Source organism: Accipiter gentilis, unplaced genomic scaffold (assembly GCF_929443795.1).
Source record: "Accipiter gentilis unplaced genomic scaffold, bAccGen1.1, whole genome shotgun sequence".
Lineage (NCBI taxonomy): Eukaryota > Metazoa > Chordata > Aves > Accipitriformes > Accipitridae > Astur > Astur gentilis.
Genome location: NW_026060919.1, coordinates 38,563 through 50,932, shown reverse-complemented (window position 1 = coordinate 50,932; position 12,370 = coordinate 38,563). Strand labels below are relative to the sequence as shown.

Genomic DNA, 12,370 nt, shown 5'->3' with positions numbered 1-12,370 from the left:
GGCCTTGGGACAGCAGTGGGGAAAGAAGAACTTTTAAAGATAGTCTAGTGTTGCTCTCGTTCTAGAGGTGAATGATCAACTTTCTGTACCATTCTTGACAAATGCTTGCCTAATTTATTCTTAAACATTTCCTGTAATTATTACTACTGTTGCAAAGATTGCCACATACCCTAAGTTTTTCAGGTTGTAATTTAAGCCCCATGATTCCGTGTAACTGTGTGCAGTGGATGCACACAATAGTTCTTCCTTACAGCTACCTTTTAGAGTTTAAACATTGTTATTTCTCTTCTGTATTGCCCTTTCTAGGTTAAGCGGCTGTTTTTCAATTTATGCTTTGAAGTCAGACTTCTGTACATCGTTGAGCACCCTCTTGGACTTACTGTAGACCCTCGCCAGTTATACTACACCCTTCTTGAAAAGCAGTACATCATCTGGAGGGTTCAGCAGCTAATCCGTGCAAATGTAGCGCGGCAGAAATAATGCTTGGACGTACTAACTCCAGTGTGATGTGTGAGGAGGAATCACTGGGCCTTTTGATTAGCAAGAAACGGTACGTAAAAACTAGGTGACAGAAATAGGACACGCAGCTGGCATCCTCGTCTTCAAGCTTACAGTGCAGCTCCGTGGGCTTTGGCTGGCTAAAGAAGAGCATGAGGCACAGGAGGGAACTGCTGCTGGATCTTAGTGAAAGGATGGTAAGTCATTTGGAGAGAGGTTTTCAAAGCCGGGAATTCAAGTCGGGTGCCCGATTCCAGATTGCCTGTGAAATCCCTGTGTACTTCCCTCGCTTGTCTAACTTTGTGTTGTATATTGTCTAGCAGCTTTTCTTTGAAAGTTAACAAAGCTACACTTGTGTGATAGGTGATGTAATGATCTCATAACAATAGGCAAAATCCAAGTCACAGAAAATGCCAGCATTTGAAAGAGAGCCCTGATAAATTGCTAGTGCCTTATACCACTGCCACTTACCAGGCCTTCCATGTTAGAGCTGTCTTAATCATTGATGCTGTTTCCTCAGACTTGGAGCTGTAATATCTGCTTCTTGTTTCAGGGTATGTTATGAAGTTGCTGATGGCACTGCCTTAGCCCTTTGGCTAAGAAGAATAGCAAATAATTTGTGGATTATCCGTAGAAGCAGCAGCCAAACAGCATTCTCTTCCAATCAATAGAGAAGAAAGCTGCTGCACGGGTTTGTCTGGGTTCCCTCATACCAAAGGTCTTTCTCACATTTATTGATCCTTTTATATTTTCCAACTTGTTCAGGGTCAGTTGATGACCGGAGGGAACTGTCACATCTTTGAAAAGTGCTTGTAACTGTGAAAAGAGGTTTGTTGACTTCCTCACGTGATAAGTAGACATTGAAGAAATTGCATGTTGCTCATCTCTTAAGTCAGAGACCGGAATTGGATAGATGCTGTGTTAATAGAAAATAAAATACAGCTGGGCCCCTTGAGACAGAAATGTCTTGATGAAATCGTGTCATATTATCACAGGGACGTAGTGACTGTTTTCTGAACTAACAAACAGATCCTAGGCAAAAAGACTGTTTGTTCCAAGTAATTCTGGTCAGTCTCCCAAGGCAGTGGATCTGCTTTGCAAATGAGAAAAAGTGGACCTAAATACTATTTTTGTTCCCCAGTTCAAAATGGGCACAGCAGAGCCTCTACAGTTTTCAAATCGGTAGCAGCTCCTTCGCCTGCTTGTTAGCAGACAGAGCAGAATCTGTACTTTCTCCTGTATGGCTCTTGAAAGAAACTTGGTTGAACTCCTTTGCTTGGTGGAAAAAAAAGTGGGATGTTGGATCAAGTGCAACTGTAGCAAATACTGACCTTCCTGAAACTATTTAGAGTGTTCATGTGTTGATAGTCGTTAGAAAAAACCAAAACTTGAAAAAAAATCCTATAAGGATTAAGCTATAAGATTGTTTTCAGGGGAAGAAAAGGGAAAAAAAAAAAAAAAAAAAGGAAAACTAAATGGAAGATAGTTTTAGAGAAAGTAACTTTCATAGCACTTGGAGGTAACATAGCTGTCTGTAAACAGGATGTTTAAGGAAAAGATACTCGGTCTCTTTATGATTCTTTCTGTGGCCTTCTGACTGAAAAGTCTGACTGTGTGAACCCTGGTTATCTGTGTTACAGAAAACTGATGTGTTTTGCAAGCTGAGATTCTTCTGCAACAGAGCAAAGTAGGAGAGACATGGTCTTGTGGTTTGGGTTACTATCATGTAATTTACACAGACTGTGTAACAGCCAAATCTTTTTGTGATTTAAAAACTTCATTTAATTGCATAAAGGATGAATGTGCCCCGTGAAGAGTTTCTTGTGTTCGTGCACATTGCCAGTGATTTACCGCTGAGAGAAGTCCTAGCAATTGTAAACAACTAGATAATTCATCAGAATATCACACATAAATAGATCTCCAGTAATTTTTATATCACAGTTAGTCTAATGCATTAACTTTTTATCTGTGGAGCTCTTCCGTAATAATCTACTTCTCATTTTATGGGATAGACCATGAAAGAATTTCTTGAAATATCTAAAAGACAACATTGGATGACAAAAGGGGAGAGACAGAATGGGTTTTGAAGTGTCGATGCAGTATTACAGATTGTGTTGCCATTCATAGAGGAGAAGACTACTTTGGTTATGATACCAAAAGATTTCTCTTCCACATCTGTAAGCTACACTAATTATTTTACGCTTAGAAGCTTAAAAGATCCCGAGAAGGTAATTTCAACCTCTTAATAAAGGCTACATGGCTAACATGATATTATTCACTTTGTGTGATTTAGGTTAACACATATCATTCTCGGTGAAAACTGTTGAATTGAGAGTGTTATTTTCACATATCCTGGATATCAGAAATTAGAAGACTACGTAAATTGTCAGAGGTTTCAGTTTGCAAGTCTACTGAAGCTTTTAAATGCCTGATTAGTGTTTAAGCGCAGAAGAAAGCCTACTACTGAATTCAGGTGGGACCGTATTTCTGTGAAGCAGCACGTCTGGTTTTAGTACCCCCCCGTGCACCTTTGTACCCTCACCTACCCTCCCCACTAGGTCCGTGTCTCCGCCATGCACACCCCCATCTCCTGCTCCAGCCCACCCCCTTCACCCACACGAGTTTTTAACCCACGCGAGTTGTTTCGCCGTGCGCACCCTGCTCTCCTATCTCCTGCCCTGCCTCCCTCCTTTCCCTCCTCCATATTACACATGCGCGGTCCCCGGGAGCAGCGTGGCGGCGCGCAGGGCGCGGCTGTCGGCGGCAGCGGGCGAGCGCCTGGACCGCGGGTGAGGCGAGCGATCCCCTCCGGCGGGGGCGGCGGCGGCCGCGGCGGCGGGTGCCTCCTGCCCGCTGGCCGCCCGGGGCCGGCGGGACGGGAAGCTGCGAAGCGGCCGCCGCGGCAGGCTCCCGGTCCGCCGGAGGCGAGCCGGGCCAGGGCAGCGCCGGGCAGGTCCCCGAGAGCCGACAGAAGGGAAGAGGGGACGGAGGCGGGCACCCCCCAGGCGCGGCCAGCGGGCGCCTTCCCGAGTCGCCGGAGCTCCCCCGGCGCCTTTCCCCAGCCCCGCTCGGCCCCTGCGGCTGCCCCCAGCTGCAGCCCCTCCCCTGAAGCCTGTGCTGCAGCCGCAGGCAGCCCCCGAGCCCTGTCGTGAGGGCGGCAAGCTGGCCCTCCGGTGTTCTCGAGTCTCCCTTAAGGCGGGTGCCGTTAGCAGCGGCGCGGGGAAGGAGCGGCGTCCGTCCGCGGAAGCCCCTGCGGACGGAGGGGCTCTGGCCAGGGTGGAGCTGCGGTAATAACGGTCGCTGCTGCCTCTTTCCCTCTGCCAGAGGCCACGCCGTGAGCGGGGTTGTCCTTTCGTCCCCGGAGATGCCGCTGACTGCAGCAGCCTCAGGCTCGCGTGGCCTGTCTCTGCCCGGCCTCCCTCTCCTCACGGCACGGGAGCGCAGAGGGACAGGCGGAGCGCTTACTGGCTGTGGACGGGAGCTGCTGAAGCTGGAGAGGCCGCAGAAAGGTAAAGAAGAAGAAACGGAAGGCCATCTGGCTGGCAGCTGCCTCCCGCTGCAGGCCAGAGGGACCCTGCCTCTGTGGGTGTGGGAGGATCCCTCCTCGTAGTCCACAGCAGGTCAGACCGCCAGGGTGATGCGTGACCAGCAGCACGGTACGGCCACGTAGTGAACGAGCGAGCGAGGCTACGTGTCTAGGAGGCCTCATCTCGCAAGAGCTGCGAGGGGCTCGCGTGTTCCGTTATGCGGAGGACAGCCAAGCGACTGGAGTTACAGAAGAGGAAGGGAGGAGAGAAGGAGAAAGAAGCGGCTGAACTGGCAAAGTCTCTTGGCAGCGCCAAGAACAAGAGCTGCGGTGAGCCCCGGGCCCTCGGGGCCCCGTCTCCCCTCTTCGGTGTTGTGGTCCCTCCCTGCCCCCTCCGTCCCCTGGTCCCCTCTCTTTCCCACACCCCTGCTTTTTTTTTTTTTTGCTTTTTTTTTTTTTCCTTTCCTCCCTTGTACCTCTGATACTGAAAAGCCGGTTGACGAAACTCCCTAAGACTCATTTTGGAGTTTTAGAAAGCAGGCGTTCTTCACTGCAGCGCTGGATGCACGGGGGATAGTTCCACCTAGTGTGCGTGCCACAGCTTTAGCACAAACAGGTTATATAGAATAACTAATTGCTTATTAATCAGATGAGTATACATATACATAAAAACGATGGCAACCGATTATCATAGCACTGCCTACATCCGATCACGTGCAAGGAAGGATCCATTTGAGACGAAGGGCTGCTTTTGCGACCACCGACCCATTTGAAGTTCTTGCTGGCTGTCCTCGAAGTCTTTATTCTTGTCCTTGTTCTTTGATCTTGAAGCTTAACGCAGTTTCAATCACATGTGGTCAGTTTCAGCATTGTTCCCATTTAGCTTACAGGGGAACATCTAGTCATAAGAGCAAAGAACTGCAAAACTTAGGAGTACCTACCTCTGCTAGTTAATTGCTCGGCTATACTCTTGTCTGTTGTTTCAGTTGTAGCGTTAGTATAAGATTTCTAACCATTATTTACCAAATCTCACTTTTATAGTCACCTAGCAGCAAACCACAGCTGGTACAAAGTATTAAAACCACCCAAATATTTAGACGTGCCATACAGAACGTATGGAAATGTGCTATCAGAGGTGTCCGAGGGGCAGGGGGAGCGCCGGGGGGCGCCCCGAGCCCCGGAGCAGACTCGCTGGCAGGACTCGATAGGTGCGCGACTGACTGAATAGACGCTGGCCGGCCGGCCCCTTTGCCCTCTGGGCTGCGTTTGCGCTCCCTCTGCACGGGGCGAGGGGCTGTGAGGGAGCCCAGGGGAGGAGGAGGAGGTGAGGCGCTGGGGGGGGTCGGGCCGTGCCCCCCCTGTTCCTGCTGGGCTCCAGCTGTTGCAAATGTTCTGGTAAAGAAATCAACATTTAATCACATAGAAGAGTTAGGTTTGATTAAGAAGTAAAATTGTGAAGCGTAACGTATAGGATTGTTAAGTTTGAAACGTAGCCATAGAAACTTTAGGAGCTGTGTTATGCGTGACGCTAGGAACCGTAATATTGTTAAAGTTTGAAACAGCTAACCCTAGAAACCTCACCAGGAAGTTACTGGTTTTCCTACGTTCTGTTTCAGGAAACTAAGGAAACCGTCGTGGACACCAGTTTGCTGCTTGGAAACCCCCTTACCCTTCCCATCTCGATTTGAGTATCGACGATGCCAGTCAGCAGAGCCAAGTGTCACTGACCAATGATTGTTTTTAAATAAGAATATTGGTAAGGTTATATAATCACAGGACCGATCGTTACAACGGTTAAATTTAAGAACGAGCATAGTATGCGTTTTTACGGAAGGAGCTTAGGTAACAATGACCTGACGGGAAAAGCCTGTAAAAACTGATGGATTTTGATACTAAGTGGGACACGCCTTTGGAGGAGCGATCCCCCGTGTCCCCAGCGCTGCGATAAACAAAGTGCCTGCTTCTTAACTTCACGTTGGCGTTAAGGAGTTTTATTCTGGATTTCGGTAACGGTTTTGGCGACCCAGATGGGACCTTGCGAGTGAGACTGGACGAGATGGCGTGTCGATCGAGCTCCGGCCGGCACCGAGGTATTCTCGGGGAGAACCATCACCCTCGACACGCAAAGCTCCTCGCAGCGTTCCCTGGAAAAAAGGTAAGGCGCTGCTTCTTTGGAATTTGTTTGGAAAGCCTGCCCGTGAGGCGCGGCGAAAGCTTCCCAGGGTTGGGGCTTGGAGGGTAGCCGTCTGCAGTGGAAGCCTAGGCGTCTGCCCGTAAGTCATAAGCGAAAGCTATTGCTGGGTTGGACTTTGTGTATTATTTGGGACAGCTGTCGTTTGCATTTGTTTGGTATTTGGTATTTGAATGTATATAAGTATAATGGCATTAGCAAAATTGTTTAAGAATAAGAGTGCAGGAAATAGAACTGCTGATGAAAAGTTACCAGAAACGTCACCGCTGGGATGTTTATTGGCACGTTGGGGTGAACTGCAGGAAAAATGGTAAACAAACAGAACTTTGAGTTACAATACTATATTGCAATTACTGTTGTTTTGTAGGAGAGAGAGTAAATGGAATAAAGTGCCATATGTAGATTTGTTCTTTTTAAGTGAACGTATCGGACGGGGACCGGAGGGGAGTCTCCCAGCAGAACCTCTGGTTACAGCTAAACTGGGAGAACAGAAAATTGAATTTGAGTTGACACTAGAGTCACCTTTTCAGTTTTAAATACCTCAGAGGGAGAGTTAAGTTTTGAAGAAATTGGTGGTGTTGGTGCAACAAGCGAACGAGAAACTAGACCCTTCTTTAAATCTTTAACAATGAAATTAGGAAAGCAATGGGTCACTCGGCAGTTTTTGTATGTGCCAAATTCTCCTAAACTCCTGTTAAGGAGAGGTCTATTTGAGAACTTAGAGGCAGAAATTAAATTTAAAAATGGAGAGCTTAAAATTTTAATTCCAGAAACTAAACGTATCGAAGCAGCGGCTTTGTTGTTAACAGGATGTTTACCGAAAGCAGAAGATTATACCGGTCCAAGTGTAATGCTGTCATTCCAGTCGTCTGGACTGGGAAGTTCCCGGTAAATCCAAAAAGCAGAACCTGTGAGAGTTGATTTAAAGCCAGGATCGAATCCGGTAAGAATGAAACAATACCCCCTAAAACCGGAAAGTCGGAAAGAGTTAGTAATGGTAATACAAAAATTTTTAAGATACAAATTGTTAATAGAATGTGAATCCAGATATAACACCCCGATCTTGCCTTTTAAAAGGCTGATGAAAAAGATGATAGATTAGTTCAAGACCTCCTCAGAGCAATAAATCAAATAGTACAAGGTATTCATCCGGTCGTAGCAAATCCTTATACTTTGTTAACAACCCTAACGGAGAAATGAGAATGGTTCACAGTGTTGGACCGAAAAGATGCCTTTTTCTGTATTCCCTTGGATCCCAATAGTCAAGAGGTTTTTGCTTTGGAATGGGAAAATCCTGAGACTGGGAGAAAAACACGATATACGTGGACAGTCTTGCCTCAAGGCTTTAAGAATAGTCTTACCATTTTTGGAAATCAATTGGCACGAGAATTAGAGATTTGGAAGAAAGAAAATAATCAAGAAATCTTGCTGAAATATATGGACGATCTGTTAATGGTAGCTGAGACGGAAGAACAATGCACAAAGTTAACTCTTAACTTTATGAACTTTTTGGGAATCAGTAGATATCGAGTGTCAAAAGAAAAAAACCCAAATAACCCAGAAAGAAGAAACTTAAATTTGAGTTTTAAAATCCTAAAAGGACAGAGACAATTGGGAACTGAGAGAAAAGAGGCAATGTGTCGTCTCCCCGAACCTAAGACTAAAAAAATGAATGACAAGCATTTCCGGGAATGGTCGAGTGGTGTCACCTGTAGATTATAAATTGTGGCTTGCTGGCCTGACCTTTATAGGAGCAGCTCAAAACCTCAAACGACGGATTGGACCGATGCCGAGAAAGCTACCTTCCAAGAATTGAAACAGGCTGTAATAGGGGTGCCAGCCCTAGCGTCTGCCAGATCTCACAAGAGACACTTGAACTTTCTGCTCGTGAAAGAAGAGGTAGAGCTCTGGGTATCCTGGCCCAATATTTAGGGCCAAGTGGGCGAGCTGTGGCCTACTTCTCGAAGCGATTGGATAACGTGAGTCTGGGATGCTCTGGTCGTCCGAGAGCCGTCGCTGCAACTGTGCTACTGATCCAGGAAGCTCGTAAGTTCGCCTGAGGAGAAAGGATTACTGTACGTTTCCCATATGATAACTGTTGTGCTAAAACGGAAAGGGGGGCACTGGTTATCCCCTAGCAGAATGCTGAAATACCAAGTGGTGTTGTTGCTGGAACAAGATGATGTTTACCTAAAAACTACTACCGCCGTTAACCCTGTTGCGTTTTCAACAACTGACCGAGTTAAAGGAGAACTGGAACGTGACTGCTTGCAGGCAATCGAAAGAGTTTACTCCAGCTGACTGGATCTCTGAGATGTGCCACTAGAAGAAACAGATTGGGAACTATATGCCGACGGAAGCGGTTCCATCTGTGAAGGAAAACGTTTTATCGAGATAGGCAATAACTACTGAGGAGGTACTTGCGTTGCCAACTTTGCCTTCGATGATCTCTGCCCAAAAGGCTGAATTGATAGCTCTTACTCGAGCTCTGGAACTAAGTCAAGGAAAGCGAGTCAACACTTGGACAGACTCAAAGTATGCTTTTGGAGTGGTACGTGCGCATGGAGCGATACGGGGAGAAAGAGGACTGTTATCTGCACCAGGAACCGCCGTTCAGCACGCAGAACAAATACTGAAATTGTTAGAAAGCATTCAAAAACCAACAGCAGTCACGATGATGCACTGTAAAGCACATCCGTTAGGTAAGACCGGTCCTAACGCAGGTAACCGACTGGCTGATAAAGCTGCTGAAGAGGCTGCAGAAAAAGGCATCCTAGCACTAGTTCCAGAGAAAGGTATAAAATTGCCTAAAGAAACTCCAAATTATAATGAAAAAGATGAAGAATTAATTATTAGATTGCAGGCTAACAAAATGAAACAGGATAGGCTGTAACACCGACAGGTCGAATAATAGTCCCACCCACAATAATAAGAGAAATTGCCCCATTGAACATCACAAAGTATACTGGGAAACAGAAAGCGAAATATGACAAAGATTGTTTAAACAATTATAAGTGGACGTGAAATGTATATGTAAATTTATCCCCGAACCAGTAATAAGATCATCTTTGGGATTATTAAATAAGGAAATTTTTTAGAAGAATATTAGCAAATTGATTTTATAGAATTGCCTTGAAAATAAGGATATGTCCTAGTTTTAGTTGATATCTTTACTGGGTGGCCCAAGGCTTTCCCTTGTCGCACCAACAAAGCAAGGGAAGTAGTCAAAGTCTTGCTCAAAGAGATAATACCAAAATATGGGGTGCCTGTAAGAATGTCATCTGACAATGGCCCTCATTTTATAGCAAAGATTATGAGACAAGTTGAGCCAAGTATTATCTATGGATTGAGACTATCACACCCCACATAGACCACAGGCAAGTGTGTGGGGGGAGAGAGAGAGAGAGAGAGAATGAACTATATCCTTAAGCAACAGTCGAGTAAAATTTGTCAGGAAACCTCACTCCTCACATGGGTTAAAGCGTTACCCGTGGCTCTATTAAGAATCGGAGTATAGCCAGAAGAGAAAGAAAAGTCAAGTCTTTAGGAAATGTTGTATGAAAGACCATATCAAGAGTCCTGTGTTCTGAGTATCTTTGGAGATATGTTTTTAAAAGGTGTTATGATTTCTTTAAGCAATTCTTTTCAAGAACTTTGTCAGTATGTCTCCACAGCTGGACCCTTAGAACTGGACGTAGCAGCGCATCCCTTCCGACCAGGAGACTGAATATATATAAAATCACCGAGAAGTGGAAAGGACCGTATCGAGTCATTTTAACAACACTTGTAGCAGTAAAGGTCTGGGAGAAGAACCTTGGCTTCATTATTCGAGAATAAAGAAAGCACCCAACAAGAAACTGGAAGTCTAAAGAAACTGTCCCTTTAAAACGGAAAATCTATAAGTAAGTTTCACGTTATCTATTTGGGAAAACAGTTGTGTAAAGTTTATAATGTTGGGGTTGCTATTAGGAATATTGTCGAGGGCAATAATCTTTTTGTGTGTTTAGAGGGTGTATGTGGGTTTTTTTGAGGGGTTCTAAACATGAGATAAACAAAATGAAACAATTATTGTTTGAGCTATTCATCTTGATATTAACCGGTTTTGTAATTTGAATTAAAAAAAATAATGTAGTTTTGTAACTGATTCAAAGTTTTGTAAAGACACAGAATTTAACCTCGGTAACAGCCTGCCTTTCCGATTCCAAAGTCAGATGAAAATCTAGTTCCGTGGAGAATACTGACATTGAATTTAACCAAAACTTGAGAAAAGAGGTAGAACAATGAGAATCATTTTAGCAGAATAAATTGGATGGATTTAAAAGGCAGTTATTTTTTTAAAATTTGAAAGAAGGAATTATAGCGTTGTGAATTATAACGTTACCAAACCATCCACCTCACGGACAAAAGAATTAATTTACTCGCCCTTCGGGAGAAACTTGTACAAGCACCCCTCGGGGCTGTCAGCTGCCAAAACCGTAGAGACAAGTGCAAAAAGGAACTTGGGATCATGTTTAAAATATAAAACGATGTTTAGAACTTACTGGAGTTCCAGGATCCTTGTTAGAGCCACCCAGAGTCGGGACCATCTGTGGAAATTTAGACCGGTTTAGACAACCAGAGAAACATCACACATCCTAAACAGAGCTGTATGAAAGTTTGTACTTGCAGCTAGCTCCTCTGACCCCAAACTCCCAAGACCTTCTCTAGTAGCTAAAGCTCTAAGATGGGGGTGTATTTGTAGAAAGGATAATAATACTTCACATGATCTTTGGTCCCCTCTTAATAACAGGAAAAATTTAGCTTGGAGTTGACGGCATTAAAGGACAGGTGAAAAGTTCAGGCTTAACTGCTTGGGTGACTAGTGATGCTATATGATCCACTCACCTCTTCATGAAGGAGAAAAGCAAATCGTGGTCTTGAGACTTAATAACTCTATCCTCTCTCTGGAAGAAATCTCCCTTGTGGCCTCGCTCGCGGGTGGACCTGGGGAAATCGAAAAGATGATACCTGGCAATTGCCAAGTCTTAGAACTAAAATCAGATGGGTATTAAAATCTGTATTTTGACCCCAGTTAACACCTCTTCCACATCAGATGACTCTTGACATCTGTCACTCAGTCAAGGCAGTGCCTGCTGCTTCACTTCACCTTGGTGGTGAGGGGTTTGGTTCCGGGTTTCGGTACCACAGCTGCGGGCCGGGGCTGGAGGAGCCGCAGGTGCGGGCAGTGAGAGGCTGATGGCGACGCCCCCTCCCTGGCAAGGGGAGGGGCTGCCGGGGGAGGGGCCGCCGGGAGCCCAGGCAGGAGCGGAGCTGAGCAGTGACCGGGCTGCGGCTGCCCCGAGGGAGAAGGTGAGCGGGGCCGGGCGCCCCTCGGAGCGCGAACGTCGGAGGCGGGGGTGGCCCGGGGGAGGTGGGGGTGGCCCGGGGGAGGTGGGGGTGCCCCGGGGGAGGTGGGGGTGCCGAGGCCGAGGGGGAGCCCTGGGGGCTCACAGGGCGGCTGAGAGAACGTGCGCGCGGGGGTGGGGGGCGGGGCGCTGACAGGGCGGCTGAGAGAACGTGCGCGCGGGGTGGGGGCTCACCGGGCCCCGTGGCGGGGCTGCGCAGTCGGCCGGCGGGTCCCGGGGAAAGCCCCGAGGAGGACGGCGGGGTCCGTGTTGCACGCACGGAGCGACAGCGGGGCCGCGCCGTGCCGGAGCTACCCGGAGCGGCGCTGGGGGCTCGGCGGGAACTGCCGCTGCGCCGGCGTGGGGAGGTGGGGGGGAACGGAAGCGGCGTCCCCTCGGCGTCAGGCAGCAGGGCAGGCTGCCTCCCGGGGCATGCCGGGAGCTGTAGTTTTCGCGGACTCGGCGGCCGGGCAGCAGCGCGGCTCTCGGGCGCGGCGTAGTCCTCGCGGCCCCCGGAGTCCGACCAGGTCAGACTCGGGAGCGTTGCCGGTTTCGCGTGGTTTTCCGCGGGCTTCCCGCTGCGCCCGCTCCCCGACCAGCCGTGCGGACGCGCCTCCCGGGCGCATGCGCCGTGCTTTGCGTTGGGGCAGCCCGGCGTTCGCTCGCCGGCGCAGGCGCCGTCCCCGTCCCCGGAGGTTTGTGATCTTGGGAAGCCAATGTCTTGGATAGCTGGGGTTGTGCCTTGCAGGCTTGTGGGTTGTGGCTTGCAAG

The 12,370-nt window shown here is 47.6% G+C and overlaps 1 protein-coding gene across 1 annotated transcript in view; it reads left to right on the top strand.

Moving 5' to 3' along the window:
* The first annotated feature begins 11,520 nt into the window (after window positions 1-11,520).
* The window catches only part of LOC126037109 (electroneutral sodium bicarbonate exchanger 1-like), a 33,542-nt gene continuing 32,692 nt past the window's right edge, over window positions 11,521-12,370 (top strand). The window contains exon 1 of the mRNA XM_049797325.1: window positions 11,521-11,564. The gene's annotated coding sequence lies outside the window, so the exon portion shown is untranslated. The remainder of the gene's footprint in view (window positions 11,565-12,370) is intronic.